Genomic DNA, 13,079 nt, shown 5'->3' with positions numbered 1-13,079 from the left:
TTGAGACAATTAACATCACAACTGCTTCCAGCAAAGTCGACTCCACTGAAAACAAAAATTTTCTGGGTTACAGATACTCATATGTCATAAACATGATGAAATGTAAAAAAAAATTATGTAGATGACAGTGAAAAAGCTGATGTCAGAAGATGAAAAGTTATTGTCTGTCATCGGTCAGATGACAACCTTTGCAAATGAACACTGTGAGACAAGAAGAAGGTATCTAAAGTTAATATATTACTAGACATGTGTCACAGTATCAGTGGCTGCTCTTTAAAATCCTCATATGACACAACATCTAAAGCTCTGATCAGTCTCCATGAGGATGGTTGAAGGAGTGAGTTGTTCCAGCAGTGAGGAGGACACAGCATGATGTGTTGAGGACAGCTCCAGTTGACTGACTCTGTGTGTTTGCATATAGGCGCGTTTCCACTGCAGGAACTTGGGGGTAATTTTACGGGGCCGGCCCCGTTGGTGCGTGTTTCCACTGCAGGAACGTCCCCCACAGGGCCATTTACAGGAACTTTTACAGGGGCCAACGGAGTACCTACTCCAGGGTAGGTACTCCGTTCGGCCCTGAAAAGCTCCTGGGTGGGGCTCGAGGTTAACCCGGCGCTGATTGGCTAAAGCTAGAGCAGGCTCTGACGCTACCAGAAAGCACCAAAACAACCGGCATTTTTAAAAGGGGGAGCAGAAGGGGAGCATTAGCCTAGCAGACACCGCTGTAAACAACAAGGAAACAGCAGGAAGATGTACACAAATGGACCGATGATGAGGTGCAGACATTGATTGCAGTCTACGGCTCCGAGGAGATTCAGAGGGGGTTTGAGTCATCGCGGCGAAATTAAAATATCAGCGCACCTCGACACACTGGGGATCCATCACGCCGCAGAACAATGCCGTGAAAAGTAAAAAAAAAAAAAAAAAAACTCAAGCTATTACAATCAGCCGCCATGTGCACAAACACACAAACCAGAAACGCGCCTACCACCTCAGCTCCTTCCATCCTTCTTCGTTGTTGTTATGATTTTTGTGCATGTGCTTGTGACCTGCCTGGGTGACGTCACGGTCGAAACGCACAGCGGCGATCGAAACTCATGACGTCGCCGCGGGGTGACCGGGGTCCTACTCTGCAGTGGAAACACGGCCACTGAGAGGGCCGAGTGAGAGGACGGTTCCTGTAGAAGTTCCTACCCCCTCCCTTTACCAGGAACTCCTGCAGTGGAAACACGGCTTATGTGTCCTTCCTCTCTGCTCCCAGCCGTTAAGAGGCCAGTGTTGATCAGTGTGTGTCCAGGCCTTTCACAGCCACTGACACCACAGCAGCACAATGATGATGTCTGGGACTCTACTGCTGGCCACCCTGGGGCTCCTTGTTCAGGGTGAGACTCTCTGCTGAAAACTTTGCTTCAGGATGGAACCAGCTTCACCACAATCATCTTCTGCTATGATGGAGAAACACTCCAACCAGCAGCATTCACCTTCTTCCATCTATTCTCCATCTTCAACAAATCATCCTCTTCTGTTTGGATCTTGATCTTTCTCCAAGATGGATTTGTCTCAATAACTCTTCTCCTCTTTTTCATGCTTTACAGGTTCATCAGGAGAAATCATCCTGACTCAGACTCCTGGATCTCAGTCTGTTGTTCCAGGTCAGACTGTCTCTATCAGATGTCAAACCAGTTCAAGTGTTAGTAGCAACCTCCACTGGTACCTTCAGAAACCTGGAGAAGCTCCTAAACTCCTGATTTATTATGCAACAAGCCGTCAGTCTGGAGTTTCAGATCGTTTTAGTGGAAGTGGATCTGGGTCTGACTTCACTCTGAGCATCAGTAGAGTTCAGGCTGAAGACTCAGGAGTTTACTACTGTCAACAGGGTAGCAGCGGGTTCACACAGTGAAAAAGCGTCGTACAAAAACCTCCCTCAGCTGCAGAGGAACTGATCTGACTCAACAGCTGCACTGAAACTACAACAACACAAGTTGAACTCAAACATAGTTAATAATGATCCACTCTGAACATTTGAAAATCACATATTTAACTAAACACTATTTACTGTTAATACACTGATTCAAATCAAGTTTGAACCAATCTGCTCAACATCAACAAAAAGCTCAGATGAAGTTTGATGACATGAACACTGAAAGAAAGAAGATTTGTATTTCACACAACAAGGAATGTTTCATACACTTTTTTTTTTTACACATTTTTGATTTCTTTCTAATATTTTTTGCATCTTTGTGGATCAGCTCATCAGCTCATCAACATGTGTCAATATTTAGGATTGAGAAAACTCTGCAGCAACAATAGAGGAGACACATGAAGGCATAGTATTGATACTGATCAATCAATCAGTCAATCAATAATGACAAGTTGTGAGTTTATAGGCTACACACTACAATTTGACATCATCTCAGACTTTCTCTGTCAACTCATCACACAGGAATAATAAGTTGTCATGGAAACATTCAATGAAAACACATGAAAACAAGTGATGTGATGTGTATAAAAACGAATGGTACATTACAGAAACCGGCCTGCAAAGGGTTAATTATCAAATTGTATTGTTTGAATTGTAACAGTCATGGTGGGAGAGAAGTTAAATAGCATAACAAAAAAAACATATTAAAATATGAATTCATTAAAGAGTTAGCTTTTTAATTAATTCATTAACGCTTAGCTAAACACCACCCCTAAACATTTCTTTTTAGAGTGAGTTTGCACTTAACACTCACATGATTTTGTTTGTTTGTTTGTTTGTTTGTTTGTTTGTTTGTTTGTTTGTTTGTTTGTTATGCAAGCCATGTTAAAGTGCACCTTGGAAAAAGTACCATTTTACCTGAGCCTACCAGTTCAGAAGTCATGACTCATGGTTTCAGGAAGTCGGGAAATTGGTTTGTCTTATTGCTATAGGTCTATGACTACGTTAGCTGTGCTGTGTCAACAAATCATTGAGATCAGCATGTTGATTGAATTGTGCAGTTTTCTCTACAGACTAAACAGTTACTATAATTTAATTTAATTTAATTTATTAATTTTGTTATTAAGGCCTGAAAAAATTTCAGCATGCACACATGCTGCACTTCTCTGATGTTCAGCCCCTGCCCCTCTATAATCATGTGTACGTCCCTGGAGAGGGACACATCTCATGTCTGATCAGAGACATCTACTACATGTGTATATATTTCTCTAATGTGTGTAAATGTTGGCTGTGACGTTTCAAACATGTGCCAGACTAACACATCACATTTTTCTGCAACTGTATCACTTTACTCTGCAGTGAAGTATTGATACTGATCAATCAATCAATAATGACAAGTTGTGAGTTTATACACACCACAGGACAAACTTACAGTATATATGGACATATATTTGACATCATCTCAGACTTTCTCTGTCAACTCATCACACAGGAATAATGAGTCGTCATGGAAACGTTGAATGAAAACACATGAAAACAAGTGATGTGATGATGATATTTTTATTGTGTGTAAAGACAGAAACAACATTGAAACAGTGAGAGAAGCTGCTAAATCTTGTTAGTGAAACATGTGAAATGAGAGAGAGAGAGCAGCAGAGGAAAAGCAGCAGCAGAGTCCCAGTGGTCAGCTCAGGACTGGGAACACTGGTCTCTCCTCAGTGTCTCTGAGAGCCCAGTCTGGGAGCCCTGGGTGGCCTCACAGGTCACAGAGCCCAGCTTCCTCCACTGGTCTGCAGGGAGCCTCAGGGTGCTGCTCCAGCTGTAGAGGCCGTCCTTCCCCAGCACCCCGGGGCTCCTGCTCTCCTCCCAGCTGCTGCTGCTGCTGCTGCTGCCGTCCACCTTCCAGACCAGACTCCAGTCTGAGGGGAAGCCCTTGTTGGCCAGGCACATGAGCGTGGCCTTCCCCTGCTGCTGCAGCTCCTCACTGGAGGGGGGCAGCACCGTCAGGGTGGGGGCCACATCACCTAGGAGACACACACACCACATCAAGAAAGTTTTGGTTCAGTTTTTCACTTCCCTCTCTCAGCACAGTAACCATAGCAACCGACAGGCATCACTGCTGAACCATGGCAACAGACAGGTTTCAGTACTAAAGATAAAAAGGTCAAAGTTCCTCTCATGTCTTCATGTTTCATCTGGATTTTTACACTTCAAATATCTATGAACAAATGTCAGAAATGTCAGATTGAAATAGTTTTACAGCGTCTGAAATATTATTGATGTAAAACACTAAAGACTGAGATGGAATCTGTTGACTTTGTTGATTCAAGGACATTATGAGCCACAAACAAGTGAGCAGCACATTTCAACATCACACATCTCTGAATCCAAAAGAAGCAGCTTCATGTGTTCAACAGGAGAAATGAAGAATCAAACAGAGAGTTGAAAGTCATCTGGATCAGCCCAGTGGAAATTGACATCTCCTCCAAATGTTCACACACACAAATCACAAGCTGAAGTGATGAGACAATATTGAAGAGTTGATGAGAAACTTCCTTCCAACATCCAGTCTGGTTCCTCCAGCAAAAGTCCAGCACAGTGATACAAAGTGACTGAGTGCTGCTCCAAAAAGCTCTCAGTGTAGAGAGACACGGCTCGGACTCTGTCTGACTCAACTCCAACTACAAGTCCTCAACTTTCTGTCCTCCAAACATCTGATGACATGATTTCTATTCTGGACCAAACACTGACAATGTTCTCATTCATCATTTACGCTTTAAAGACTCAACTCTAGTTTCTGATGCGGCCACAACATTTCAGGGAAAAAGATCAAGTCAATGAAGACGTCAAATCACACATTTTAGTTTCTAGATCCAAATCAAAGTGTGACAGACTAAATATTCTTAGTCACATAATAAAATACATCAAAAATTCAACTTACTTCCAAACTCCAGTCTGGTTCCTCCACCGAACGTGTACCACAGTGATACAAAGTGACTGAGCCGTCGTACAAAAACCTCTGACTGTACAGAGACACGGCTCTCTGACTCTGACAACAACACACTCTACTTAACACTTTCTCTTTTTTAATAACTTTATATCTGACAATTAATCACATTTTTCTAAATAATAATTATGTTTAAATATTTATATTTTTCAATGAATTTCACATTAAAGTTGATCTTTCTAGCATCAAATACAAACAGACAAAAGGAGGTTTTACAATCAATTTAATTGCAGATTTTAATTCAAATCCATATAAAGTCACATATTTCCAATAAATACACTGATCAGCTGATTGATCCATTGATAATCATGATGATGAGACTGATCCCAGTCCCTGTTGGAGTCAGTCAGAGCATTTCCATAGAGAGCCACTTTGCATCAGCAGCACCATGCTCCAGTGCTCTGGGAGAGTTTATAGTCCTGAGAGTTGAAGACTGGATGACTGACAGCTGTCCTTCATGACAACACAAGACACAGAAATCCTCCTCATCAAAAACATGACTTTGGTCTCCGTCCTCATCTGGACTCTCCTCTGCTGCTGCTTCACAGGTAAAGTCCAGAGAATCCAACTCCTCTATCAACATCTGTCCCTCTGAAATGAAGCCCACAAAACCAGGACTCTGTTTGATGTTTCTGTCTCTGTGTCCTCAGAGTCCAGAGGTCAGGTCACAGTGACTCAGTCTGGAGCAGTGAGCTCTGCTGTCGGAGCCCCAGTCACCATCACCTGTAGAGTCAGTCAGAGGGTTTACACTTGGAGCATCTACCACGCCTTAGCCTGGTACCAACAGAAAGAAGGAGAAGCTCCTAAACTGCTCATTAACAGGGCAACGTATAGAGAATCAGGGATTCCAGGTCGTTTTACAGGCAGTGGATCTGGGACTGACTTCACTCTGAGCATCAGTGGAGTCCAGGCTGAAGATGCAGCAGTTTACTACTGTCAGAGTGTTCATGTTATCAACAGTCAGCTTGTGTTCACACAGTGAAAAAGCGTCGTACAAAAACCTCCCTCAGTCAAAGTGAACAGAAACTGAACTGATGCTGCAGCTGGAAGATACTGCAGAGACTGATACAGTTCACTGAGGACACACACACACACACACACACACACACACACACACACACACACACACAGCAGTGATCATAATGATGATGAGAAAAGAAAATGCATTAATCACCAAAATGTCATGTTGATGGAAGGATCTTTGGAACAAAGTTTTTGACTACAGAGAGTGCTGCTCTAGGTGAGCTACATGTTCGTCTCATCCCATCAACATGATGTGTTCACACCACTTCGGTCGCATCTTCACGCATTTCATTTGTTACTGTGTATTTGAGTGTTCTGAGTATGAAAACAATATTCTAAAAATATTTTACAACACATTTATATATGTACTGTCTGTAGTTTTAATACTTGAATAATGGAATAAGTATCATATTGTGGAGCTTTCTACATTATTATCATTGACTATCATTGATATCGTTACACCCCTATTAGTTACTGTCAGCCATAGTCTGGTCCTTACCTCTCCTCAGATACAGATACTTGAGATCATTCATCCCATTAGCTGCCAAATATTTGAATCAGCTGTAGCTGACGATTTGATGTAACTTGTAGGTAATACCTTTTATGATGTATTTTGGTATTTCTCGTATTGCTATGTATTAATTATATGATGTATTTCTATTTATTTATTATTATTTTATGTGTGTGATCTGCTTCTGTCATCAACATGTGTCAATATTTAGGATTGAGAAAACTCTGCAGCAACAATAGAGGAGACACATGAAGGCATAGTATTGATACTGATCAATCAATCAATAATGACAAGTTGTGAGTTTATACACACTACAGGACAAACTTACAGTATATATGGACATATATTTGACATCATCTCAGACTTTCTCTGTCAACTCATCACACAGGAATAAGAAGTCGTCATGGAAACGTTGAATGAAAACACATGAAAACAAGTGATGTGATGATGATATTTTTATTGTGTGTAAAGACAGAAACAACATTGAAACAGTGAGAGAAGCTGCTAAATCTTGTTAGTGAAACATGTGAAATGAGAGAGAGAGAGCAGCAGAGGAAAAGCAGCAGCAGAGTCCCAGTGGTCAGCTCAGGACTGGGAACACTGGTCTCTCCTCAGTGTCTCTGAGAGCCCAGTCTGGGAGCCCTGGGTGGCCTCACAGGTCACAGAGCCCAGCTTCCTCCACTGGTCTGCAGGGAGCCTCAGGGTGCTGCTCCAGCTGTAGAGGCCGTCCTTCCCCAGCACCCCGGGGCTCCTGCTCTCCTCCCAGCTGCTGCTGCTGCTGCTGCTGCCGTCCACCTTCCAGACCAGACTCCAGTCTGAGGGGAAGCCCTTGTTGGCCAGGCACATGAGCGTGGCCTTCCCCTGCTGCTGCAGCTCCTCACTGGAGGGGGGCAGCACCGTCAGGGTGGGACGGGTATCACCTAGGAGACACAGACCACAACCTGTCAATCCAACAGCAGCAACTTGGACACCTTTACTGTGAGAGAGCTGCTTTTGTCCTTTAAGGAGTTTCTGTCAGATGTTTTTCTGCTCCACCAGTCACTCACTCACACATTGTTTCACTTCCCTTCAAGAAGCCTGTCATGCACATCAGCACAGAGACAATCATCATACAGTTTGACCTGAAACATATCAAACTAGACTAGAAATACATCAATCTTATTTAGGAAACAATCATACATTTTCTGTCAGTTTGATTTTCAGGTGCAAACATTTGTCAAATCATTTGACAACGATCAAATGTTCCTCGAGTGGAAAATACTCCTCACTGAACAAACTCTTAAAATGAGTTAAATGAACAATGGAAACTGTGAATCACACGTTTCAAAAGGATCTCAAAACTAATACTACTACTACTAAACAATATATTAAATATACAATATATTAAAAAACAAATGATGTTTGACCATTTCTACAGTTCAACTTCAATTCAATCATGGCAGGCATACAACAAGAAAACTTGAGAAAAGAAATTTACATTTAACTCTATGATTCATAAGGAGAAATAAAAACACAAATATGAAAAATATACTTAATAAAATAAAAGATTGTATTTGCTAAAAACAAAAAAAAAAGAACTAATCTTTTTAGTATTTTTGCAGAAACTTACTTCCAACATCCAGTCTGGTTCCTCCACCAAAAGTCCACCACAGTGATACAAAGTCATTGAGCCGTCGTACAAAAACCTCTGACTGTAGAGACACGGCTCTCTGACTCTGTCACACTGAAGTACTCTTATCTACAAGATTTTATCATCAAACTTTAACATAAATGTTTTGTATCTGTTTCTTTATCGTTTATCCTCTTTATGTTGCAAAATTTGAAGTCATCAGATGTTTTTTAAAAGGAATGAATATTTTTGGATCCTAAAACTGAATTTTTTTCACTTTTCAAAAAATCACTAAAGTATGTACTTTTCTTAGCTATTTTAGGATTGAACAAATTAAATTAAATTAAATTTTAAAAAAAACTATGAAATATTTACTTACTTCCAACATCCAGTCTGGTTCCTCCACCGAACGTGTACCACAGTGATACAAAGTCATTGAGCCGTCGTACAAAAACCTCTGACTGTAGAGACACGGCTCTCTGACTCTGAAACAAACAAACTCACCATAATTAGTCTGTTTGTAACATTTTGGCAGCTGATGTGAGAAATGACAACAACACAGTAGAAAAAGGACAACATGTATTGTCAATTTTTAATATTTGTTCATTTTAAGAAAAATCAACATTTTCAAAAATGTTTGATGACATGAGAAAAATATAATCGGAATTAAAGAAGCTCAAGCAGGTAAAACCTAAAGAGCATTTCAAAAAACACTTACTGATCAATATACTCATCAACTGATTGATTGATAGATAATCATCATGATGAGACTGATCCCAGTCCCTGTTGGAGTCAGTCAGAGCATTTCCATAGAGAGCCACTTTGCATCAGCAGCACCATGCTCCAGTGCTCTGGGAGAGTTTATAGTCCTGAGAGTTGAAGACTGGATGACTGACAGCTGTCCTTCATGACAACACAAGACACAGAAATCCTCCTCATCAAAAACATGACTTTGGTCTCCGTCCTCATCTGGACTCTCCTCTGCTGCTGCTTCACAGGTAAAGTCCAGAGAATCCAACTCCTCTATCAACATCTGTCCCTCTGAAATGAAGCCCACAAAACCAGGACTCTGTTTGATGTTTCTGTCTCTGTGTCCTCAGAGTCCAGAGGTCAGGTCACAGTGACTCAGTCTGGAGCAGTGAGCTCTGCTGTCGGAGCCCCAGTCACCATCAACTGTAGAGTCAGTGAAGATGTGTTGGGAGACTTATTATCCTGGTACCAGCAGAAAGAAGGAGAAGCTCCTAAACTGCTCATTTACGCAGCAACTTCTAGAGAATCAGGGATTCCAGGTCGTTTTACAGGCAGTGGATCTGGGACTGACTTCACTCTGAGCATCAGTGGAGTCCAGGCTGAAGATGCAGCAGTTTACTACTGTCAGAGTCTTCACTCTATCAACAGTCAGCGTGTGTTCACACAGTGAAAAAGCGTCGTACAAAAACCTCCCTCAGTCAAAGTGAACAGAAACTGAACTGATGCTGCAGCTGGAAGATACTGCAGAGACTGATACAGTTCACTGAGGACACACACACACACACACACACACACACACACACACACACACACACACACACACACACACACACACACACACACACACACACAGCAGTTTCTCTTCCTCCATTCACCACTCAACACCAGACCTTCTCTAAAGACACTAAGTCTTTCATTAGACTAGAATCATTCAAATCAATGAACCGATTGTTCTTTATCATAGTGATGAACATAGTTTTTACATCACAGTCCAAACTTCCCTCCAACTTTCTTCTCCTGCTCAGGTGAGCAGCCATTTTATCCTGAGCCAGAAGAAAGTTGAGGAGTTGACCTTTGACCTTTAGTTTCTTTCTGTAGCTGCAGCCCAAGATGAACATGTGTTGAGTAGAAACCTCTCCATACATAAAAAACAGCCTGTGTAAAAACACAAGCAGAGGCTGCAGCTGCAGTCCAGGAGACAATGGTAGAGCGTCTGTCTGAGGGGACAGAATGGACACCTTCCATCAACACTGGGCTTTCAAACACACACTAAAACATTGACAGCAAGCGGCCCATGTTAGACTCTCCACTGTAGCCTCCAAGCCTTTTAGTTCACACTGCTTTGTACCGTGCTCTCCATGAAGGCTCCACTCCTGGATGGAGAGCCAGGTGGAGCCTCCATGGTGAGTCAGCCCCACCTTTCAGCTTGTCTCTGTCCATCACTTTGACCAGGAGGTTGGACATGACTTTTCCTGCTGTGTTAGAGAAACGTATGGGTCCTTTAACATCCAGATCCAGGCTCTCTACAGGAAAAGGATCTGTGTCACTGAGGGTTCAAAGAATGGAGAGTTTTCCCCAATAGCCTTTTCAAAATAGTGGGGTCTTTAGAAAAAATAGGAAACCCGCTATTACGAAGAATGGAAGTCTTTTTCGGAAAGGCGGGGTGTAACCATTTACAAACCTGTGTGACATACAGTGGATGGGAATGACGTGGCTCCCTGCCTCGCTCTGCAGGTGGGCAATCACACCATTATGGATGCCCATGTTGACTCAGGCCCCATCAGCACCGAAAGCAACACATTTCTTCATCCATTCATTCCCTGGGCAGTCTACTGCATCAAAGGCAGCCTTGGTAGCATTCAAAACTCCTGGAAAAAACATAACTAAAAAAGACACTGAATTCTCTAAATAAAAAATGCTATCATATTTATAGCTTTACAATGTAACACTAACTTGATAAAATAATTTGTTCTAAAAAGAGAAACAACTTTCTTACCAAGGACATGTGAATGTTCCAGTGTCTGTTGGCCAACCAGAATGTTAGTCGGCTTGCCATTCTCCAGTCAATCAATGTCTTTATATGTTCCCAAGGGGGCGATTAGTTTTGCAACAGCAGGAGCAAACAAAGCAAAATATACAGAACACATGGCATAATAGATTACAATAAATTACAAATCGCAATTCAGACCCGCTATAGTTTGGAGGCAGGGTTCAAACTTAACTTTTTTGCTCACTGGCCAACTGGCTAGTGAGCTTTAAAAATCTACTGGCCAGAAAGATTTTTTACTGGCCAAAAATGATGTATAGCTGTTTTGTATATTTTTCATTGTGTTGAACTGTTATAATACACTCATAAGCATTTTAACACATATCATAGCTATTAGCATATTTTTGTTTGGAATAAAGGAGTCAAGTTTGCCTTTTTTTTTCCCTAAAAGGTTTATTTTAGGGATGCACATGGTCGTTTCTAAGGCTTATTGAGCAAAGTTAGAGTGAACAGCTCTGAACCATTAACCTATAACAAGAACTTGACCGAATAATACTATCAGTTAATTATATATTTTTTTATTAGCTCCTTATGTCGTCAACTCATGGGGGCGTGTCGACACATGCAAACTTCCACTGCCTTCAGTCATATTTAGTAGCTAAAAGTTTCACAGGAGGACTGACACTGTGCACCATGAAGGAAGATCAGACAATAAATGTAGCTACACGGACATAGATGTGCATCACCTGTAATAACGGCGCTGAAAAAAAAAAAGAGGTGGCAGCTCTCCTGCAGCTCCACAGAGGAGCTGTCAGAGGAGCTGCTGCTCCTCTCTCTTCAGTCTGGTGTTTGGCTGCACTTTCAATAAGAAAAGTTCCATATGAGCGCGATCAGCTGAGACAGAGCACAATGGATGTGGCATTGATCAGATATCACAGCGCACATGTTTATTTAACGGCAAAAATAAATAAATAAATTGGAGCGATCTTTTTTTTTGCCGTTAAATAAACATGTGCGCTGTGATATCTGATCAATGCCACATCCATTGTGCTCTGTCTCTGCTGATCAGCTCATATGGAACTTTTCTTATTGAAAGTGCAGCCAAACACCAGATTGAAGAGAGAGGAACATCAGCTCCTCTGACAGCTCCTCTGTGGAGCTGCAGGAGAGCTGCCACCTCTTTTTATTTTTTTATTGCAGCGCTGTTATTACAGGTTATTACTGATCCATGTTAAATACACACGTGCGCCGCCAGCGTTGTAATCGGTCACAAATCATTGCTATACGGCATGTTGTGAGCTTGAAGGTCTGCATGACACCGGATCACAACCCAAGCGTCACAGCTGGGTCGGGAGGAACAGTAACAACAACGAAGTAGTTGGATTTTTTTTCACTCGCCAGAGTGGCCAGTCAGCCGGCTTCCTTTACTCGCCAAAGCATCAAAGTTAGTCGCCACTGGCGACTGGCGACCGCTAATTTTGAACCCTGTTTGGAGGGAAGGTTATTTCACCCTGACTACCTTTTCCTCCTGGCATTTAAAAGAAGAACCATTCTCCAATAGCTGCACATAGACAATTTCACATTCAATGTTTGAGATATGACTGTCTCCATCAATCAAAACGGCCAGGTACGGTGCTGCTCTCAGCTTCACTGCAAGGCTTTCTTTCATTGTGTCTGCAATCTGTCCTGTCATTTCTAATTAATTATTATTAATTATGATATCTGATACTGTTTTATTGTTTTATATGTTTTATTTTGGATTCTGATTCTAATTTTATTTTTACATAGGGTCTTTAAGGATCTGTGAAGATGCTTACAAATGGAAATGCAGCAGCACTATGTTGAGAGCATGTGTAGTGAGGAGGACACAGCATGATGTGTTGAGGACAGCTCCAGTTGACTGACTCTGTGTGTTTGCATATGTGTCCTTCCTCTCTGCTCCCAGCCGTTAAGAGGCCAGTGTTGATCAGTGTGTGTCCAGGCCTTTCACAGCCACTGACACCACAGCAGCACAATGATGATGTCTGGGACTCTACTGCTGGCCACCCTGGGGCTCCTTGTTCAGGGTGAGACTCTCTGCTGAAAACTTTGCTTCAGGATGGAACCAGCTTCACCACAATCATCTTCTGCTATGATGGAGAAACACTCCAACCAGCAGCATTCACCTTCTTCCATCTATTCTCCATCTTCAACAAATCATCCTCTTCTGTTTGGATCTTGATCTTTCTCCAAGATGGATTTGTCTCAATAACTCTTCTCCTCTTTTTCATG

The 13,079-nt window shown here is 41.9% G+C and overlaps 1 protein-coding gene, 2 pseudogenes and 1 gene segment (V, D, J or C); 2 read left to right on the top strand and 2 right to left on the bottom strand.

Annotated features, from left to right (window-relative positions):
• Window positions 1-13,079, top strand: part of LOC146980333 (immunoglobulin kappa light chain-like) — a 202,386-nt gene that overhangs the window by 57,024 nt on the left and 132,283 nt on the right. The gene's annotated exons all lie outside the window — the stretch shown is intronic.
• Window positions 1-13,079, top strand: part of LOC146980338 (Ig kappa chain V-III region MOPC 63-like) — a 126,788-nt gene that overhangs the window by 37,196 nt on the left and 76,513 nt on the right.
• On the bottom strand, window positions 3,466-6,484 carry LOC146980343 (Ig kappa-b4 chain C region pseudogene; annotated as a pseudogene). Its single transcript, XR_015036841.1, has 3 exons — window positions 6,451-6,484; window positions 4,863-4,970; window positions 3,466-3,945 (listed from the first exon to the last, which is right to left on the bottom strand). The product of XR_015036841.1 is annotated as an Ig kappa-b4 chain C region pseudogene (transcript).
• On the bottom strand, window positions 6,903-8,459 carry LOC146980342 (Ig kappa-b4 chain C region pseudogene; annotated as a pseudogene). The gene is made up of 3 exons (XR_015036840.1): window positions 8,451-8,459; window positions 8,072-8,153; window positions 6,903-7,382 (listed from the first exon to the last, which is right to left on the bottom strand). The product of XR_015036840.1 is annotated as an Ig kappa-b4 chain C region pseudogene (transcript).

The sequence above is a fragment of the Trachurus japonicus genome, chromosome 10 (genome assembly GCF_045865225.1).
Source record: "Trachurus japonicus isolate A0001 chromosome 10, Traja_1.0".
In the NCBI taxonomy this organism is placed as follows: Eukaryota; Metazoa; Chordata; class Actinopteri; order Carangiformes; family Carangidae; genus Trachurus; species Trachurus japonicus.
Note: the sequence above shows the minus strand (reverse complement) of the source record. Positions and strands in the feature narration are given on the sequence as shown.